The 22,915-nt window shown below is 42.9% G+C and overlaps 1 pseudogene; it reads left to right on the top strand.

Annotated features, from left to right (window-relative positions):
* Positions 1 to 19,357: 19,357 nt before the first annotated feature.
* On the top strand, positions 19,358 to 20,611 carry LOC100453346 (farnesyl pyrophosphate synthase-like; annotated as a pseudogene).
* Positions 20,612 to 22,915: the final 2,304 nt, after the last annotated feature.

A 22,915-nucleotide genomic window follows, 5' to 3' on the forward strand; every position in this document is an offset into this window, starting at 1 on the left:
GTGCTTTGTTTTGATGACATTCATTGGGCTTCAGATGTCAATTGTGCACTGCTTTGGCTTGTGTTTGCAGCCACAAACACAAGTGGAGTTATTAACGCTACTTACTAAACACAAGTAGAAGTTATTAAGAGTGGAGTTTCCCTCCTCCAAACAGTGATCCAGTTCTTTTATTTATTTATTTATTTATTTTTGAGATGGAGTCTCGCTCTTTGGCCCAGGCTGGAGTGCAGTGGCGCGATCTCGGCTCACTGCAAGCTCCGCCTCCCGAGTTCAGGCCATTCTCCTGCCTCAGCCTCCCGCGTAGCTGGGACAACAGGCGCCCGCCACCGCGCCCGGCTAATTTTTTGTTTTTGGTAGAGACGGTGTTTCACCATGTTAGCCAGGATGGTCTCGATCTCCTGACTTCATGATCCGCCCGCCTCGGCCTCTCAAAGTGCTGGGATTACAGGCGTGAGCCACCGTGCCTGGCCAGTGATCCAGTTCTATTACACCTGGGTGTGGACTCATGCCACGACTGATTTGCTTCTACCCTTTAGCTTTTCTAGTGCCTTAGTTTCCTTGCCTAGAATATCCTGCCTGCCATAGCTGATTCCTTTTCTTAAAACCCGTACTCGCTCATTCATTCAGGAAACCTCTTCCTGAAAATTCCACAAAAATCTAATTATTCTTTGTATTCTAGCATTACCCGAGCCATAGTTTTCAATAGGTGTTTGCACTTTTTAAAAAAATTTTCATTATTTTCTATTATTTTGTTTTTGTCTGTTTACTTGATTTAAAGACACCATTTTTGTTTACCATGTCTAGTACACTGACACAGTGGACACTCAATACTTGGTTTGTTGAAAGTTAAGTAGAATGTAAGTTCTTACAGGCCAAAGACCAGGTAGATGTTTATTCATAGCAAAAAAACGTATTGTGTTAAAAGTTTGCTGGCTAACTGTCAGTCGAGTATTTTCCTAGCTATACAGACCTAGTCAAAGTGAGAGGTGATAGCGTGCTGGCAGTCCTCACAGCCCTCGCTCCCTCTTGGCGCCTCCTCTGCCTGGGCTCCCACTTTGGCCGGCTTGAGGAGCCCTTCACCCCGACGCTGCACTGTGGGAGCCCCTTTCTGGGTTGGCCAAGGCCGGAGCCGGCTCCCTCAGCTTGCGGGGAGGTGTGGAGGGGGAGGCACGGGCGGGAACCGGGGCTGCGCGCAGTGCTTGCGGGCCAGCGCGAGTTCCGGGTGGGTGTGGGCTCGGCGGGCCGGCACTCAGAGGGCCCTGCCGGCCCGGCCGGCCCCGGGCAATGAGGGGCTTAGCACCCAGGCCAGCGGCTGCAGAGGGTGTGCTGGGTCCCCCAGTAATGCCGGCCCACCAGCGCTGCGCTCCATTTCTGGCGGGCCTTAGGTGCCTCCCCGCGGAGCAGGGCTCGGGACCTGCAGCCCTTCATGCCTGAGCCTTCCCCCGCCCCCGCTCCTGTGCGGCCCAAGCCTCCCCTACGAGCACCACCCCCTGCTTCACGGCGCCCAGTCCCATCGACCACCCAAGGGCTGAGGAGTGCGGGCGCACTGCGTGGGACTGGCAGGCAGCTCCACCTGCAGCCCCGGTGCGGGATCCACTGGGTGAAGCCAGCTGGGCTCCTGAGTCTGGTGGGGACTTGGAGAACCTTTATGTCTAGCTAACGGATTGTAAACACACCAATCGGCACTGTGTATCTAGCTCAAGGTTTGTAAACACACCAATCAGCACCCTGTTTCTAGCTCAGGGTTTGTGAATGCACCAACCCACACTCTGTATCTAGCCACTCTGGTGGAGACTTGGAGAACCTTTGTGTGGACACTCTGTATCTAGCTAATCTAGTGGGGACGTGGAGAACCTTTGTGTCTAGCTCAGCGATTGTAAACGCACCAATCAGCTCCCGGTCAAAACAGACCACTTGGCTATCTGTAAAATGGACCAATCAGCAGGATGTGGGTGGGGCCAGATAAGAGAATAAAAGTGGGCTGCCCGAGCTAGCAGTGGCAACGCGTTGGGGTCCCCTTCCACACTGTAGAAGCTTTGTTCTTTTGCTCTTTGCAGTAAATCTTGCTGCTGCTCACTCTTTGGATCCACACTGCCTTTATGAGCTATAACACTCATGGTGAAGGTCTGCAACTTCACTCCTGAGCCAGTGAGACCACGAACCCACCAGAAAGAAGAAACTTCGTTCCACCAGAAGGAAGAACACATCCGAACGTCAGAAGGAACAAATTCGCGACACGCCACGCCGCCTTTAAGAACTGTAACACTCACTGCGAGGGTCCACGGCTTCATTCTTGAAGTCAGTGAGACCAAGAACCCACCAATTCCGGACACAAAAGGATGTATTTGTTTGCCAACATAATTGCCAAGTAATATATATAATCTGTGTAATGCACATCTAAATATCATTGCTGTTTCGGACCAGTCTGAACACGTTGCCAGAGGGTTGAAAATCATGACTACTGGCCGGGCGCGGTGGCTTACGCCTGTCTGTAATCGCAGCACTTTGGGAGGCCGAGGTGGGCGGATCATGAGGTCAGTAGATAGAAACCATCCTGGCCAACATAGTGAAACCCTGTCTCTACTAAAAATACAAAAATTAGCCGGGCATGGTGGCGTGCACCTGTAGTCCCAGCTACTCGGGAAACTGAGGTAGGAGAATCTCTTGAACCCAAGAGACAGAGGTTGTGGTGAGCCGAGATTGCGCCACTGTACTCCAGCCTGGGTACAGAGCGAGACTCCATCTCAAAAAAAAAAAAAAAAAAAATACTTCACGTATAGAAGTTCTCACTTGCGTTTAATGCTTTGTGAAATAGATTCCAACTAGTCAGTGTCTGTAAGGAGAACCCTTCCAATATACTCCTTGAAAAGAGTAATTCACTGGACATATGAAGTTAGCACTAATGTTTGGGGCAAGGAGAGCTTGTTGTAGTGTGGAACAATGAATTAAGAATCAGAAATCCTGATGTTGGGTTCTAGCTGTAGCATAAATGTGCTTGCCCTGATCACTTGTCTCTTAATCTCTGGTCCTTAACTTAATTTAGAATATGTGAGTTGGAGGATCTCCAATATCTCTTCCAAGACCAAAAAGTAAAGGATTCTGATGAGCCCCCATGGTTGCAAAACATAAGAGTAAATATACTTAAATATATAGAGAAGTTAATAGTAGATAGATATACTTGGATTTTTCAATTCAGTTGCCTTACTCAATATCTTACCTTTTTCACTCAGTAAATATTGAGCATCTACTATGTGGCAGGCACCAATCTAGATATTTGGATGTTTAATAGGCCGTGTAAGTACAAGACAACTTTCGTGTTTTGTTTTGTTTTGTTTTGTTTTGTTTTGTTTTGTTTTGAGACGGAGTCTCGCTCTATTGCCAGGCTGGAGTGCAGTGATGCGATCTTGGCTCACTGCAACCTCCAACTTCCAGGTTCAAGCTATTCTGCCTCAGCCTCCCGAGTAGCTGAGATTACAGGCACGCACCACCACGCCCGGCTAATTTTTGTATTTTTAGTAGAGACAGCATTTCACCATGTTGGCTAGGATGGTCTCGATCTCCTGATCTCGTGATCCGCCCACCTCCACCTCCCAAAGTGCTGGGATTACAGGCATGAGCCACTGTGCCCGGTGACAACTTTCAACTCATACCCACACACACACACACACACCCTCGTCTGCTTGTCCTGTAGTCTTCACCATTCCAGTAAATGGCAGCTCTTTTCTTCTAGATGCTCAGACCAAAAACCTTAGGATAGTCCCTACTCCTCACTCCTCACTTTCTTTCACCCACCAAATCCCTTTTTTTTTTTTTTTTTTTTTTGAGATGAAGTCTTGCTCTGTCGCCAGGCTGGAGTGCAGTGGCCCGATCTTGGCTCACTGCAACCTCCGACTCCAGGGTTCAAGTGATTCTCCTGCCTCAGCCTCCCTAGTAGCTGGGACTACACCCGCGTGCCTCCATGCCCAGCTAATTTTTGTATTTTTAGTAGAGATGGGGTTTCACCATGTTGGCCAGGATGGTCTCAATCTCCTGACCTTGTGATCTGCCCGCCTCAGCCTCCCAAAGTGCTGGGATTACAGGTGTGAGCCACTGCGCCCGGCCTACCAAATCCATTCTTTAAGCAAGTCATGCTGGCTCTGCATTCAAAATATGTCTGATTACTTCCCAGTACCTCCACTGCTGCGACTCTAATTCAAGTCGCCATCTTCTCTTGTCTAGATTACAGTGGTACTGTTTTAATGAGCTATTCCACTTTGCTACTTACAGTATCTTGTATACACGGCAACCAGATGATCCTTTGTGTAAGTCACATCAGGTTACTCTCCTGCTCAGAATCCTCCAGTTGCTTCCCAACGTATTTCAGAGTCTTTTCCCTGGCCTATAAGGCTCTGGATACTTGGCAACTTCCGCAAGTATCTCATTAAACCACCCTTCCCCTTCTCACTGTATCACACTGGCCTTCCCGATGTTCTTCAAACAAGCCAAGCATGTTACTACTTTAGGAACTTTGCACTTGCTTTTCCATCTATTTAGCATCTGTTCTTCCTCCACATTGTCATGTGACTGACTGCCTCACTTCATTCTGGTCTCTGCTCAAATATCACCTGAATTCACTATCCTCATTATGATGATTCTCCATAAAATAGCATCCCTATCCCCCATCCTCTTAATTCTGTTTCATTTTTCCTCCAACACATCTATCTTTCTTTCCTTCCTTCCTTCCTTCCTTCTTTCCTTCCTTCCTTCCTTCCTTCCTTTCTTCCTTCCTTCCTTCCCCTTTCCTGCCTGTCTCTCCCCAATAGAATGTGAACTTCATGAGAACGGAGTTCAGTTACATCCCCAGTGCCTACAACAGTGCCTAGTACATGCTAAATGCTCAGTAAATGTTTGAATGAGTGAGTGAATGGATTTAGGTTAAGTGAAGCCTCCTAAAAGAGAATTTCAGATAATATGGTTATATCTCAAGTCCTTGAAGGGGAAATTTGCAATTATTTTGAATGGCTGACTGTTTTTTTTATTTTGAATCAGAGTTTCGCTCTTGTCGCCCAGGCTGCAGTGCAATGGCACAATCTCGGCTCACTGCAACCTCCACTTCCTGGGTTCAAGCGATTCTCCTGCCTCAGCCTCCATAGTAACTGAGATTACAGGTGCCCACCACCACACCTGAGTAATTTTTGTATTTTTAATAGAGACGGAGTTTCACCATGTTGGCCAGGCTAGTCTCAAACTCCTGACCTCAGGTGATCTGCCTGCCTCAGATTCCCAAAGTGTTGGGATTACAGGAGTGAGCCACTGTGCCCTGCCGAATGGTTGACTTTTTTTTTTGTTTTTTTTTTTGAGAAGGAGTCTCGCTCGCTCTGTCGCCCAGGCTGGAGTGCAGTGGTGCAGTCTCAGCTCACTGCAATCTCTGCCTCCCGGGTTCAAGTGATTCTCCTGCCTCAGCCTCCCGAGCAGCTGGGATTACAGGCGCCTGCCACCATGCCCAGCTAATTTTTGTATCTTTAGTAGAGACAGGGTTTCACCATCTCGGCCAGGCTGGTCTTGAACTCCTGACCTCGTGATCCACCCACCTCGGCCTCCCATAGTGCTGGGATTACAGGCGTGAGCCACCACACCCGGCCAGTTGACTTTTACAATTATATTTTCCCCTTCCAAAAGAGCAACATGTCATACTATATATGTCGTCCTTAAAACTAGGTCACTGTCCACTTCCTGAGAGCAAACAGCCCTTAGGAGTTGCTGAGGAGAGAGTATGAGGACAAGAATATTTCCTTTCTATCCTTAACCTTGCCAGGATCTTCCTCTTTCTGGTGAACTATGATACCCTGTCCTCTCTGGTGACTCAGAAGTGTTAGAGCATTTTTTTTTAAATCACTGTAAATGTGACTGTTTTATAGATACAAGAACTGTTATATAGATACGGAGCTAGGAGGTGTCTGAAGTATGCATCGCAGTTAACCCAACTAGCTTTTCAGGTGTTGTCTTTTATGATAGCCTTGCTTTCTTACTGGAAGAGGGACTTTCTTCTTTTCTAAGCAGGTGTGGCCATTTTCATAACTTGCTCCTACGCGCATGTTAGCTCTTAGCAAAATTCCGGACAAAGTGGAAAATATTACAAGCCACTAAAAGCATTTAGAATGAAAAACTATTACTCAATGGCTTAAAGATATTTAGCCATTCTAAAATCCTAAATCAAAGTGTGTGTGTGTGTCTGTCCGTCTGAGCACATGCTAAAAAGTAATTTAGAAATTACTAGACATAGAAATATTTGCATTTCCTTAGAAAATGCTCACTCCTTTGACAAAACCTTTGCTATCCAATCCATCCATTTTTAAAAATAACAGATCATTTCACTAGACAGTCTGTTCATTTAATCTTCATGGGTACACATGGTCAGGTATTTTCTATTTATCCTCTTTCATCTATTCCTTACCGGCATCCTTCCTCCAGATGTGCCTCCCTCTGGTCTGTCAAAGGGCCTCTTCTTCATGGTCTTGGCACAATACAATTTTATAAAGGAATCCCAGGAACCTTAAAGGTTAGGTACATAAGAATTGAAAGCTTGGTGGCAAAAAGAGGGGGGACTTCCTTAGGGGGATTCAGTCTAGACGGTGGTCCCCTACCACACTGTTGGGGGGCATATATTATATAGACGTAGGGGTGGGTAAGTCTGTGATCAGAGCAGAGGGTGAACAGGTTCTTGAACTGTTAGGAAGCTGCTGTCTTACCCAAAGTGAAACAATACCTTGTCTTTCACCGTTTTTCTGGCAGGTGATGGGAAAATAAGATTCTTAAATAACATCTACTATTTCTTTTTTTTTTTCTTTAGTATATCAGTAAGACAGTGAAGTTAGAAAAGTGGAATATGAACCACTTCTGAATGTCTTTGATGTTCTAGAGAAACTACTATTTGAAGATGGAAGAAAACATACTAGGAATAATCCAAATCTCCAAGTCAATAAGATAAGTCTCAATAATCTGCCCTAGGATTTAAAATACATTATTCTGAGTATTGACTTGGAGATGCAATGGAGAGAGTAGATTATAAATAGAAACTTGTATCAAGCAAAAGTAAATTAAGCTGCCATTAAGATACTTATATAATTAGCCTTCTAAGAAGTTGTGGAGAATTCCATTTCTGATTCTTTGGGTACCCCTGGAGTATTACACAGACAAGGACATCATCAACTATTCAATTTGACCAAGTATGTCTACAAAGTTACTTTCTGTCCATCATCCTTCTTATGTAGACAAAGTTATATGTGCCCTGGAAGTTTAATTCTGTAAATATCCAGGTCTCCAAATTGGCCCAGTAATAGTAGTAACTAACAGCTATTGACCACTTTTGTGACACGTAATAATTCATTTAAAACTCACAATAGTCTTTAGAGGTAGCTGCTGTTACCATCATCATCTCCATTTTACAAATGAAGAAACTGAAACACAGAGAGGTTAAATAATTTCCAGTCCCATAGCCAGGAGGTAGTGGAGCTGAATTTGAACCCAGCTGGTCTCACTTCAGAATTGCGCTCACAATCTTCTTTGGCCCATGAACATGATGAGTTCTCCATTCTTTTACTTAAGAAAGTATTAATACCTAGTTAGCCACCCTCTGGGGTAGGGATTGAGGAACAATGTTGAGAACTTAAGGGTCATTGCCTTTGTGATACCCAACAACTCAGTCTTCTTCCTCTAAGAGCAAGTTTGCCAGTTTTGATGTCTCAGCACCTCTGGAACCCAGCACTGAAGGAATCAGTTCCTTAGAGAAGAAGGTAGTTCCTGGATCTCTTGTTCAAAAGTTGGCTGTGTATTTGGGCAGTACTCCAGCTACTGGAGAGATAGGTAGGAATGCCGAGAGACCCATCAGTCAGCAGTTTGCTGAAGTGAAGTTTCAGTGTCCAGGCACAGTGGCTCACGCCTGTAATCTCAGAATTTTGGGAGGCCGAGGCGGGCAGATTATTTGAGGTCAAGAGTTCGAGACCAGCATGACCAATATGTTGAAACCCCATCTCTACTGAAAATACAAAAAAACGAGCCAGGCGTGGTGGTACATGCCTGTAGTCCCAGCTACTTGAGAAGCTGAGGCAGGAAAATTGCTTGAACCCAGGAGGTGGAAGTTGTAGTGAGCCTAGATTCCGCTACCGCATTCCAGTCTGGGCGATAGAGTGAGACTCCGTCTCAAAATAAAAATAAAAATAAAGCTTCAGCATCTGAGCTTCTCATTGCAAAGGTTAGTGAACTAGCCCAGCCTGTAGGAGTTTTTGGGGGCAGAAGTTAGCGGAAGGAGTTTTTTACCCAGGGCAGTAGTACCACCACAATCAACAAAGCAAGAAGATTTGAGAGTCAGAATTTACTGGCAACAGTCCTGGGCCTATACATCAGAGAAGAAAAATTTGAACGGGTCCTGAAATAAGATTAGAAGCCGATCTGAAAAGCCAAAGTAAAGAGCCAGGGAAACAAATGAAAGCCAGGAGCACTGGGTTCAATGCTAGATGAGAGGGTGATTCTTTGTGAATGCCAAAAGGAAGTGGTTGCAGGCAGTTGCAACCTTTGTTTCCATGCCCTTTGTAGCAGGGCATTTGGAAGAAACAGTTGCATTTAAGGGTTAGGGATTCTGTGCCTTGGCAGGGTTGTGAGTTTCCAGCATTGAGACAAATTGGTAACCAGATCTGCTCGACTAGAGCCCAATCTACAAAGCTCTCTAATGCAGAAGAGTCCACCATTGTGTAAACAGATTCTATCTTCCCGTAGTTCCTAGAAACCAGATAGCCTTCATCGCACATCTTCACTCTATTCTAGAGAAATGAGGGCAAGGTGTTGGGCAGGGCAGGTTAGAGATGAATAGTCAGGTATGGCACAGGTGGCTCCCTGTTATCAGTGGGTATGGTTTACCTCACATGTGGCACCTACAAATGAAGTAGTGGCCAACAGAGCTCCTTTGTCTGTGGGCATGTTTGTCTACCTGCATTATTACAGGACTTGTTTCCTCTTCCCTACCACAACAATCCTCCCAAATTGTTTGAGCTTTTTCTACTGCCTATTTTTGCAGCCGATGTCAGTTGATCAAGAGGTGTGGCCTGGTATTTAGTTCACCTTGAGTCAGATGCAGGTGTCAGTTAGCAACTCTGCTTACTGAGTACTTGAATATTGGGCTCAAATCATGTTATAGTATCATTTGCAGACAATTCATGAGCAAAACACCAAAATTCTGCTGTGCAAAAACAGCAGGGCAGATCATGGTGTTAAATGTATTTATCCTGGCAGGGAGAAGGTATGTGTCTACTGTAGGACAGCTGGAGTGTGTGTACTGCTTTCAAAGGTGGGACTGCAGGCTACATGAGAGGCAATGAATTTCCCCAACCTCCCCAACAGCCAAGATAAAAGACATGCCTTTCTATCTCTTCACCTTTGATGCATTCAGAGCTACATCATCATGTTGCACAAGGTCCCCTTTAAGAGTAGGTGTAGCCTGGGCCAGCCATGGTGGCTCACGCCTGTAATCCCAGCACTTTGGAAGGTTGTGGTGGGTGGATCACTTGAGGTCAGGAGTTCGAGACCAGCCTGGCCAACATGGTGAAACCCCATCTCTACTGAAAAATACAAAAATTAGCTGGGCATGGTGGCAGGTGCCTGTAATCCCAGCTACTAGGGAGGCTGAGGCAGGAGAATTGCTTGAACCCAGAGGTTGCAGTGAGCCGAGATCGTGCCATTGCACTTCAGCCTGGGCAACAGAGCGAGACTCTGTCTCAAAAATAATAATAATGCTGCAAAAATAACATTCTCATTCACCAGTCTCACTCAGTTGTTGTAGAAATTACTTAATTTTCAAAATTGAGGGGTAAGATGTGTAAGACCTATGCACAAAGCTATTTATTATGGTATTATTGCAATAGCAAAAGACTGAGAGCAACCCAAAATTACCAATGTGGGACTAGTTTTAAAAAACTATGATACATCCACGTGATGGAGGACTATGCATCAATGAAAAGGAAAGAGATGAAGATCATGTAGCTCCAGGATAACTGGTTCAGAATGGTGTTTATAGTATGCACCTTTAGTACAAGAAGCAGTAAAGGATATGAAAATATATACATATATACTTATGTTTGTAAGAAGCTATGATGAGAAGATAAACCCAAAATAAATAAAAATGGTAAACAAATGGAGGAGGGCATAGAGTGAAGGGCATAGAAATAGTCCTATGGAGAAAAATAGGGAGGGAGGCGGGGCAGCATTGCAGTTTTATTATTTATTTATTTATTTTGACACAAGGTCTTGTTCTGTCACCCAGGCTGGAGTACAGTGGTGTGATCTTGGCTCACTGCAATCTCTGCCTCCTGGGCTCTGAGAGAGACTGAGAAAAGAAATAAGACACAGAGACAAAGTACAGAAAAAGAACAGTGGGCCCAGGGAAACGGCGCTCAGCATACGGAGGACCCACACCAGCACCCATCTCTGAGTTCCCTCAGTATTTATTGATCTTTATTTTTACTATCTTAGCGAGGGGAGTATAGCAAGGCAACAAGTGGGGAGAAGGTCAGCAGGGAAACATGTGAGCAAAGGAATCTGTATCATGAATAAGTTCAAGGAAAGGTACTGTGCCCGGATGTGCACGTAGGCTAGATTTATGTTTCTCTTTACCCAAACATCTCAGTGTAGCAAAGAGTAACAGAGCAGTATTGCTGCCAGCGTATCTCGCCTCTAGCCACAGGGCAGTTTTCTCCTATCTCAGAATAGAACAAATGGGAATGGTCAGCTTTCCACCAAGACATTCCATTTCCAGGGACGAGCAGGAGACAGAAGCCTTCCTCTTATCTCAACTGCAGAGGCCTCCCTCTTTCACTAATCCTCCTCAGCACAGACACTTTACGGGTGTCAGGGTGGGGGATGGTAAGGCCTTTCTTTTCCCATGAGGCCATATCTCAGGCTTTCTCAGTGCGGGGAAACCTTGGACAATACCCAGGCTTTCTTGGGCAGAGGTCCCTGCAGCTTTCTGCAGTGCATCGTGTCCCTGGTTAATAGAGAATGAAGAATGGCGATGACTTTTACCAAGCATACTGCCTGCAAACATATTGTTAACAAGGCACATCCTGCACAACGCTAAATTCCTTAAACTTTGATTCATTATAGCACATGTTTCTGTGAGCACAGGGTTGGGGCTAAAGTTACAGGTTAACAGCATCTCAAAGCAGAAACAATTTTTCTTAGTACAGATCAAAATGAGTTTCTTATGTTTTCCTTTTCTACACAGACATGGTAACCATCTGATCTCTCTTTCTTTTCCCCATGGGGCTCAAGCAATTCTTCCACCACAACCTCCCGAGTAGCTGGGACCACGGATGCTTGCCACCATGCCTGGCTAACTTTTGAATTTTTTGTAGAGATGGGGTTTCACCATGCTGCCCAGGCTAGTCTCAAACTCCTGGCCTCAAGTGATCTACCCACCTTGGCCTCCCAAAATGCTGGGGTTATAGGCCTAAGCCACCATGCCCAGCCAAGGCTGCTTTTTAAAACAGCTTTCTTGACACATATACTATAACATTCACTCTTTTTTTTTTTTTTTTTTGAGACGGAGTCTCACTCTGTCACCCAGGCTAGAGTGCAGTGGCATGATCTCAGCTCACTGCAACCTGCACCTCCTGGGTTCAAGCAGTTCTCCTGCCTCAGCCTCCCAAATAGCTGAGACTGCAGGTGCCCACCACCATGCCTGGCTAATTTTTGTATTTTTAGTAGAGATGGTGTTTCACCATATTGGCCAGGCTGGTCTCAAACTCCTGACCTTGTGATCCGCCCCCGTTGGCCTCCCAAAGTGCTGGGATTGCAGGCGTGAGCCACCGTGCCCAGCCAATATTCACCCTTTTAAGTGTACAATGCAGTTTGTTTGAGTAATTATACAAAGTTCTGCAATCATCACAACCACTGAGTTGTACAATATTTCCATCAACCCCCCAAGTCCTTCATGCTCATCTGCAGTTACTCCTTGTTCCTTTCCCAGCCCCAGCCAACCACTAATCTACTCTTTACTTCTACAGATTTGCCTTTTCTAGACATTTCATACAAATAGAATCATACAGTATGTGGCCTTTTTTGTCTGGCTCTTTTTGCTGGGCATAATGATTTTGGATTTCACTGAAGTGGTAGCATATACCAGCATTTCATTCCTTTTATTGCTGAATTGTATTCCATTGTGTGGATATACCACATTGTGTTTATCCCTTCTCCTGTTGGTGGCCATTCGGCTTGAGTCCATGTTTTGGCTATTACGAAGAATGCTGCTGGCCAGGCACAGTGGCTCACGCCTGTAATCCCACTTTGGAAGGCTGAGGTGGGTGGACCACCTGAGGTCAGGAGTTCGAGACCAGCCTGGCCAACATGGAGAAACCCTGTTTCTATTAAAAATACAAAACTTAGCCTGGCATAGTGGCACATGCCTGTAATCCCAGCTGCTCAGGGGATTGAGGCAGGAGAATCACTTGAACCTGCGAGGCGGAGGTTGCCCTGAGCCAACATCACGCCACTGCACTCCAGCCTGAGCGAGACTCTTTCCAAAAAAAAAAAAAAAAATGCTACAAAAATAACATTCTCATTCACCAGTCTCACTCAGTTGTTGGAGAAATTACTTAATTTTTTAAAAATTGTGAGGTAAGATGGTATAATTTGGAGTTTTTCCTCGTGTTTCCAATTTCTCAGAAATTTGGTTACACTGTATTTATAGTTTTAAGAATAAATTTCATTCATTTGATTTAAATTTTATCATGAAATAGTTCAGTCATACACAAAGGCATAAGAAGTATAACAACAAACAATCATGTACCCACTACAGCTCAAGAAATATCCCTTCCTCCAGGAGATAACCACTATCATAAATTTGTGCTTATCATTCTCACTCATTTATCTGTATGTACTTTTACCAACATATACACATTCTTATACAAATACAGTATTGTTTTGCATGATTTTAGATGGAATATGCACTGCATAAATATAATCCTGCTATGTATTCCTCTTACTACTTTAGTACTAACATTGTAATTTTCACAATAACCATAAGATGTGGAAAATATTATCCCCACTTTACAGATAAGAAAATGAGGAAAGAAAATCTTTCTTACAGATAAGAAAATGAAGGCCAATCAAGGTTCGAGACTTACCAAGGTCTTAACGTTAGGAAAGAACAGAAGCAGGTTTGAACCAAGTGAGCCTGACACCAGAACATCTGCATGGCTATGCCACACTGTTTCAAATGCTGTTATACTATCAGTATTCTTATGCCATCTTCTTTTTCCCTCAGCATTATGGTTTCAAGATTCACCATGTTGATACATGTAGCCCTAGTTCATTATTTTCACTGCTGTATGTTATACTGTTCAATAAATAGACCATAGGTAATTTGATCATTCTTCTATTAATAGAAGACATAACCAACAATGTGGCAAGTACATACTTGTACATGTCTCCTTGTGCATATGTGCAAGAGTTCCCCTAGGATATACACCTACAGGTACAATTTCTGGGTTACATGGTATGTGCCTCTTCAAATTAACAAGATATTCCCAAGTATTCTCCCAAATGGATATCATTTTACTTTCAGGAAATAAGTTTGTAAGAAATTCTGCTGTCCATAGTTACCATGTATAAAAAAAAAGATACTACAATAAAAGAGAAGAAAACATCAAGAAAAATGACAAAAAATAGGAGCTAAAATAGAACAGCAAAGTAACCCAAGTCTGCCATTTATAAATTCTTCCTCTCATTTTACTTTCAGGAAATAAGTTTGTAAGAAATTTTGCTGTCCATAGTTACCATGTATAAAAAAAAGATACTACAATAAAAGAGAAGAAAACATCAAGAAAAATGACAAAAAATAGGAGCTAAAATAGAATAGCAAAGTAACCCAAGTCTGCCATTTATAAATTCTTCCTCTTAAGTGCATGCAACAGAGGTGAAACACAGCATTTCTCTACTCTCAATTTTCCTTGCCTTCTAAGCTATATTCAACTCTCAGACCTTCTCTGGAGTGTGGACATGAGAGTTTACTACAAATATTAAAATTTCTGAATTTGACATGAATCACGTTAAGGTGGATTTCCCTCACAATTCAGCATTTCGTTTGATCCCTCTCCTCCTCAAGCATTGCCATCGGTTTCTTCCCTACCAGCTTGAAAGTTCCTATTTAATTTCATTCACAATGATGGAGTATGAAAGAGCGGAAATGCTCTGTTTCATATGGAGATGTAGATACAATATAGAGACATAGCTATAGACCTCAAGTAAGTTTTCTCAGCAAAGACCTATGATAAAGTTGTAAGAAAACAACAAATTTGGCATGATATTTTAGTTTGATAATTTAGATGCATCCAACTTGTAACAAATCTAACTGCATTTTAAAATAAAAATTTAGCCCTAGTTCATGATTTTCACTACTGTATGTATACTGTTCGATAAATAGACCATAGGTAATTTGTTCATTCTATTCAAGTGAAGGATGATGACAGCCTGAACTAGAGAATGTGATAGGTATGGAGAGGAGGTGACAGAGAGGAGGTGGAGTGGCAGGATTTGTCAATCAGATGTGAAGGGTGAGAAGAAAAGACAGAGGGAGGAAGGATGTTCCAAAGTGTCCAGACTGTGCAATTTAATTTCCTTCATCTCCCTGTCAAATGATAAGTTTGAATGCCAGCAGCACCAAAGCATCTTATGATTGAAGATCTTTTGTTTCCCTAGATGCATGATAAGGCAAGGCTAAAAGCCCCCAAGAAAATCAGAATGGCGAAATAGCCCCATCACATACTCATGTAGAAGGAGAGAACTCAGAAATGAATATTCTCTCTCAAGTGATGGCCTGATCTCCCTTTTCCATTTACCGCCTGATCTCCCTTTTCCATTTACCTCCTCCTTTTCATCATATTGCTTCTTACCCTGTCTTAAGGTGCAATGTTTTGGGGTAAAAAGGGCACTCACTCTCATACGACAGTCAATGAAAGTGTAAATTACAGCAAGCTCTTTGGTTTTTGTTGTTGTTATTGTTTTTGAGACAGAGTCTCACTCTGTCACCCAGGCTAGATGGTAAAATGGAGCCATCTTGACTCACTGCAACCTTCGCCTCCCGGGTTCAAGCGATTCTCCTGCCTTAGCCTCCTGAGTAGTTAGGACTACAGGTGCCTGCCACGATGCCTGGCTAATTATTTGTATTTTTAGTAGAGATAGGGTTTCACCACGTTGGCCAGGCTGGTCTTGAACTCCTGACCTCAAGTTGTCTGCCTTCCTTAGCCTCCCAAAGTGCTGGGATTACAGGCATGAGCCATGCGCCTGGTCTACAGCAAGCTTTTTGAAAAACAATATGGCAGTATTCTCCAAGAGCTTAACTGTATTCATAGATTTAGGTCAGATAATTCTAGATCTGGTAATTTAACCTAAGACAGTAATTATCTGGAAAAAATATTTATGTACATACATGTTTATTTTGGAAATATTTATAATAGTAAAAAGCTAAAAACAATCTCCATGTAAAAAATTTGTACCTTGTGAAATTAGACACATCTCTGTTTTCACTAATGTTTTAAAAGAATTTTTAAATGAAAGAATGGTTATATTATAATGTTAAGAAAAAAACGGCCAGGTGAGGTGGCTCACGCCTGTAATCCCAACACTTTGGGAGGCCAAGGCAGGTGGATCACCAGGTCAGGAGATTGAGACCATCCTGGCTAACATGGTGAAACCCCATCTTTACTAAAATACAAAAAATTAGCCAAGCGTGGTGGCACACACCTGTATTCCCAGCTAGTCAGGAGGCTGAGGCAGGAGAATCGCTTGAACCCAGGAGGCGGAAGTTGCAGTGAGCCGAGATCACGCCACTGCACCCCAGCCTGGGTGACAGAGTGAGACTCCGTCTCAAAAAAACAAAACAAAACAAAAAGAAAAGAACAAGGCTGAGGTGGAGGATCACTTGAGGCCAGGAGTTCGAGACCAGCCTGGGCAACATAGTGAGCCTCTGTCTCTACAAAAAATATTCAAAATATTATCCAGGCATGGTGGTTCGTACCTATAGTACCAGCTACTCAGGAGGCTGAGGCAGGAGGACCCCCGAGCCCAGAAGTTCAAAGAGGTTATAGAGAGCTATGATCGTACCACTGCACTGCAGCCTTGGTGACACAGCGAGACTGTCTCTTAAAAAGAAAGAAAGAAAGAAAGAAAAAGAAAAAGAAAAAACAGTATAAAAGTAAATATCTATTATAATGTCAAGTTTATTTTATAAAAGCATAGTAAAAACTGGAAAAAAAATATATCAGAGGATTATGATATAGGTGATTTTTGTTTTCTTCATTTTATTTTTCTCAAATTTCTATAATGTAATTTCTTATATAACGAGAAGAAAGGGTGCTTTTTTCCAACCCTACCCCACATCCACCTTTTAGATCAATTCTGAGGTGTTAAAGCAAGATCGTAGACAAAGCAAAATAGTTAAAAGACAAGTACAGTTCGGCTGGGTGCAGTGGCTCACGCTTGTAATCCTAGCACTTTGGGAGGCCGAGGCTGGCGGATCACGAGGTCAGGAGTTTGAGACCAGCCTACCAACATGGTGAAACCCCGTCTCTACTAAAAATACAAAAATTAGCTGGGCGTGGTGGTGCGTGCCTGTAACCCCAGCTACTCAGGAGGCTGAGGCAGGAGAATCGCTTGAACCCAGGAGGTGGAGGTTGCAGTGAGCCGAGATCGTGCCACTGCACTCTAGCATGGGCAACAGAGCGAGACTTGTCTCCAAAAAAAAAAAAAAAAAAGAGAAGTACAGTTCAACTGGCCTCCTGGGTAGATTACTAGAAAGAGTGCAGCATCAACCTGAGCTACCCGTAGAAGCTCAACAATTCATTAGCAGCTGATTAATACTGAATTTAAGCCAGAATAGGAGAGAAGAGCTGACATTTGGGCTTTACCCATTAGAGGTTAGGACTGAAAGCCATAGGATAAGGAGCCAGCCAGTGAGGCTGAACTGACGGCCTCTTAGCTTTTACCACTCCCTCCATCCTTGAATTAGAACAGCTCTGTCACCAGGGCATCATTCTCTCCATCTTGTGGGTTAGGACCAAGGCTTAACTTCTCACGTTCAATTTTTGGACCCTTTGAATAATTACTAGGAAGATGATAAGCATGGCTGGGGAAATATGCTCATCTTTATCTATGATTAATAAGGCCCTTAATAATTTGTAATAAGTCAAAAAACATTAGAGGGAGAAGGAGAACTAAAACACTAGTTGTCAGTGCTGGGACAACTGAAAGTCCCCATGCGCAAGAAGGTAGCTGGACCCCTGCCTAACATCACAGTCAAAATTTAACTCAAAAAAGATCAAAGTCCTGAATGTAAGAGCTAAAACAATAAACACTCAGAAGAAAAATAGGCATAAATTCTTCATCACTTACATCATCAAGTTCATAAGTGCTTTCTTAGTTACGGCCCCAAAAACACAAGCAACAAGAAAAAATAGGTAAATTGGACTTCATCAAACTTAAATATTTGTGCATCAAAGGACACCTTCAAGAAAGTGAAAAGACAACCTATAGAATAGGAGAAAATATTTGCAAATTATGTATCTGATAAGGCATTTGCATCCAGAATATATAAAGAACTCTTACAACTCAGCAATAAAAAGACAGATAATCTAATTTAAAAATAGGCAAAGGACTTGAATAGACATTTCTTCAGACAAAATATATAAATAGCCTTTAAGCACATGGAAAGATGTTCAACATCATTAGTCGTTAGAGAAATGCACTTCAAAACCACAAATAGATACCACTTCACACCCACTAGCATGGTTGTAATTAAAAAAAAAAAAAAGGAAATAACAAGTATTAGCAAAGATGTGGAGAAATTGAAACTCATATCCATGGGAAGGTAAAATGATGCAGACACTTTGGAAAACAGTTTTGCAGTTCCTCAAAAAGTTAAATACAGAGTTGTCATATGGCACAGTAATTTCACTCCTACATATATACTTAAGAAAACATGTTCACATAAAACTTGCTTATGAGTGTTCATAGCAGCACTATTCACAATAATGAAAAAGAGGAAATTTCTGTCAAGTTTCTACCAACTGACGAAATGTCTAAACAAAATGTAGAATTTTCATACCTTGGAATATTAGTCATAAAAAGGAATGAAGTACTGGTATATACTGTGACACAGATGGCCTTTGAAAATGGTATCCTGCCTAGCTCATGCCTGTAACCCCAACACTTTCAGAGACCGAGGTGGGGGGATCACTTGAGCCCTTGAGTTTGAGACCAGCCTAGACAACCTAGTGAAACCTCATCTCTACAGATAATAATTTTTTAACTATTAGCCAAGCATGGTGGTGTGCACTTGTCGTCCCAGTTACTCGAGAAGCTGAGGTAGGAGAATTGCTTGAGCCCAGGCAGTCTGCAATGAGCCATGATTATGCCACTGCACTCCAGCATGGGTGACAGAGCAAGACCTTGTCTTAAAAAAAAAAAAAAAAAAAAAAAAGGAATCCTAAGTGAAAGAAATCAGACACAAAAGGCCACGTATTGTATGATCCTGTTTATATGAAATGTCCAGAGCAGGCAAACCCATAGAAACAGAAGGTAGATTAGTGGTTGCCTGGGACAACTGGTGGAACTGGGGTACAGGATTTCTTTTTGAGTTGATGAAAATGTTCTAAAGTTAGAGTGTGGTGATAGTTGTACAACTCTTGACTATACTGAAAACCACTGAATTGAACATTTTAAAAGGGAGTTTAATGTTATGTGAATTATATCTTCCTAAAATAAAAGAGATAAAAGAAAATATACATTATAGGGGGAATTCAGTAAACATAAACCAAAAACAAGCTTTGGGTACCTACAGGGAAAGGGTGAGAGCTGGGTGGAAACAATGGGAGGATGGGAATGGAGTAGCAGTGATGAGGAGAGAGTAGCATTTCTCCGATTGTAGCTTTGTGTATAGTTCTGCCTCAGAACCATGGTAATGTTTCACATACACACATACATCCAGTCAACCAGGGTGTGGAGGCAAGCCAAAATAGAATGCAAGCAGAAAAAAAAAAAACCTGTGTTAATAAATAACTAACATCACCACCACAAAGTGGGTGGAGAAGAAAATACTTAAGTAATTTAGGAAACTTTTATTTTGACTGCGTCATAAGACTAAAGACAAAAACAACTTCATACAAATATTGTCCTCTGGTTAGTACATTTGTTTTTCACAGGGGTATAAATTAGCAATTGTGAATCTACCTTATCTGTGTCTGTATATCATTGAACAAATAAGTAAATTTGTTGTGACCAATGACAATCGGGATTCTCCCTGTTGGAAAAACAAGTTACAAATAAGAAAAGGGGGAAGGCTAGAATGACCCCTGTTGTTTTGGATTAGAATCAGAGGTGTCAATCCGAGGTATGAACACGTGGTTTTTAGTGTACACACACAGATAGATACGGCAGGAACCCACATCCAGGAACACAGCCCTTTGCTCCTCCCTCAGAATGAATGGGGACCAGAAATCAGATGTTTATGCCCAAGAAAAGCAGGATTTCTTTCAGCACTTCTCCCAGATCGTTGGAGTGTTGACTGAGGATGACATGGGGCACTCAGAGACAGGAGATGCTATTGCCCGGCTCAAGGAGGTCCTGGAGTACAATGCCATTGGAAACAAGTATCACTGGGGTTTGATGGTGCTAGTAGCATTCCAGGAGCTGGTGCAGCCAAGGAAACAGGATGCTGATAGTCTCCAGAGGGCCCTGACTGTGGGCTGGTGTGTGGAAATGCTGCAAGCTTTCTTCCTGGTGACAGATGACATCATGGATTCATCCCTCACCCGCTGGGGACAGATCTGCTGTTATCAGAAGACGAGTGTGGGGTAGGATGCCATCAATTATGCTATCCTTCTGGAAGCGTGTATCTACTACCTGCTGAAGCTCTATTGCCGAGCGCAGCCCTATTACCGGAACCTGATTGAGCTCTTCCTGCAGATTTCCTATCAGCCTGAGATTGGGCAGACCCTGGACCTCATCACAGCCCCCTAGGACCATGTGGATTTTGGCAGATTCACTGAAAAGAGGTACAAATCTATTGTCAAGTACAAGACAGCTTTCTACTCTTTCTACCTTCCTGTAGCTGCAGTCATGCACATGGTAGGACTTGATGGTGAGAAGGAGCACGCCAATGCTTAGAAGATCCTACTGGAGATGGGAGAGTTTTTTCAAGTTCAGGATGATTACCTTGACCTCTTTGGGGACCCCATTGTGACCCGCAAAGTTGGCACTGGCATCCAGGACAACAAATGCAGCTGGCTGGTGGTGGTTCAGTGTCTGCAACGGTCCACTCTGGAACAGTACCAGATCCGGAAGGAAAATTACGGACAGAAGAAGGCCAAGAAGGTAGTCCAGGTGAAGGCACTATATGAGGAGCTGGATCTGCCGGCCGTGTTCTTGCAGTATGAGGAAGACGGTTACAGCCACATTATGGGTCTCACTGAACAGTCCGCAGCGCCCCTGCTCCCAGCCATCTTTCTGGGTCTTGTGCACAAAATCTACAAGCAGAAAAAGTGACCTAGAGACTGCAAGGACTGGGAGAGGAGGCACTCAATAAATAAACTATTGTGTTAAGAAAAAAAAAAAAAAGATACAAAATATATAGAAATATCTTTATTTACATTTTTCCCCTGTATTTTATTAACTAGCTCTGTTTGTGAGAGGACCTGGAAGCAATAACACACGAGTAGCAATGAAATCTAACAACAAGATCTTGGTTTCTTAATATCATTTTCCAATTTTTTTTTTTAAAAAAAGAGCTTCTTGGAGAAATGGCTGATTCTAGAGTTGGGGCAGTGAAAATCAGAGCCAAGACTGGAGTATCTTGTGGTGCCACAAAGCAAGGACATGCTCTGAAAGGAAGGGAGCATGACAAAAGGGAGCCAGGAGCTGAATCGGGGTTCCCAATGGCTAATGCTTGGACAATCTGAGCAACAAAATAATGATAATCTTACATCATAACCCATAAAATAAATATCCATAGTGCACACTGATATGAATAAATAACTACGAGAGAAGAGATATGCTTCCTTATCACATAATTCCAGTTAATAAATGTGGAAGGAATAATGGAAATGGAAAATCACCATTAAGCAAACATTGCAGTTATAATTGTTGCAGATGAAAACTGTTGATGGATGCTAAGTTTAGTGGGTGGAAGAATGATGAGAAACATCATAATCGCAAAAACACCATAATCTCAAAAATATATCCCCACAAGAAACTTAATAGTGGAGAAACCTAGCAGACACCACTTTAACTGAGTAGTCAATGTTAGCATTACTAATAAGATGACATATGTTGCCCCCAGTATGATGCACTGGAAAGGACACAGCTTTCTGTTGTATTCCTGCCGGAAATGCATAACCTCAATCTAATCATGAGAAACCATCAAACCCAGATTGAGGGACATTCTATAAAATGCCAGACTAGTAATCTTCAGAAGTCCCAAAGTCATGAAAGACAAAAGACTGAGGAATTGTCACAGCTTTAAGGAGACATGACAACTAAATTGCATGATCTCTTTTAGATTTTGGACCAGAAAAAGACATTAGTGAGAAAACTGGGGAATACCAGTAAGATTTGTAGATTGGTTAATCATACTGTGTCAATGTTAATTTCCTTCTTTGGATAGTCGTACTATGACTATATAAGATGTTAATGTTGGTGGCAGCTAGATGAAGTGTACTATTTTTGCAACTTTTCTGTAAAACTAAAATTAGTGCAAAATAAAAGTTCAAAAAAATTTTTAACTGTTAAATAAACTTTATGAAAGCATGTGATAGGAGAGACCATCATGTGAAAAACATGGAATTTTAGTTGACCCTATGTGTTAAGTCAAAAAACATGTAGCTGAGCACAGTGGCTCATGCCAGTAATCCCAAAACTTTCGCAGGCTGAGAGGGGAGGATCACTTGAGTTAAAGAGTTCCCGACTGGCCTGGACAACAAAGCAAGATATCCATATCTACAAAAAAAATTTAACATTAGCCAGTTGTGGTGGCATACACTTGTGATCCCAGCTACTTGGGAGGCTGAGGCAGGAAGACCACTTGAACCCAGGAGGTCGAGGCTGCAGTGAGCACCACTGCACTCCAGTCTGAGTGACAGGTGTTTTATTCACTAGAACTCCTCCTAGGAAAGTACCATGTGTATGACTTCTTTTTTTAAGAAGTACTTCTGAAAGACACTTGGGGTAGAGAGCTAGAAGCCAAAATGATAAAAACATGATCCCTCAACTGCTTACATAAGATGACTACAGGACTTAAAGTTGCTTCCCAAAGGGAAGAGTAGAGGGAAATCACTCAAATACAAAGAAAAGATTGTGGGGATAAGAAGGCTAGTTTCTCCTGCATTGGAGGGAGAGGAAAGAAGGGAAAAGTCCCTGGAAACAACACAGCCAGGAAGAGAAACTTTGCTTTGAAGAATAAAAATGTCTAAGAGGAATTTTTTTCGGTTATATTTTATGTGGCCCCTCACCTCTCTCCCTGACAAAATATTCAGTGGTCCTTATTGCACAGTCATGTGAGTGGATTCTTGTGGGTAAACATAAGGCTGATTAGTATGGGAAAAATTTAACAACTGGAGGATGAGGCCAGGCACAGTGGCTCACACCTGTAATCCCAGCACTTTGGGAGGCCGAGGCGGGCGGATCACGAGGTCAGGAGATCGAGACCATCCTGGCTAACACGGTGAAACCCCGCTCTACTAAAAACACAAAAAATGAGCCAGGTGTGGTGGTGGGCGCCTGTAGTCCCAGCTACTTGGGAGGCTGAGGCAGAAGAATGGCGTGAACCCGGGAGGCAGAGCTTGCAGTGAGCTGAGATTGCGCCACTGCACTCCAGCCTGGGCAACAGAGCGAGACTCCG

The sequence above is a fragment of the Pongo abelii genome, chromosome 16 (genome assembly GCF_028885655.2).
Source record: "Pongo abelii isolate AG06213 chromosome 16, NHGRI_mPonAbe1-v2.0_pri, whole genome shotgun sequence".
Taxonomy (NCBI): Eukaryota; Metazoa; Chordata; class Mammalia; order Primates; family Hominidae; genus Pongo; species Pongo abelii.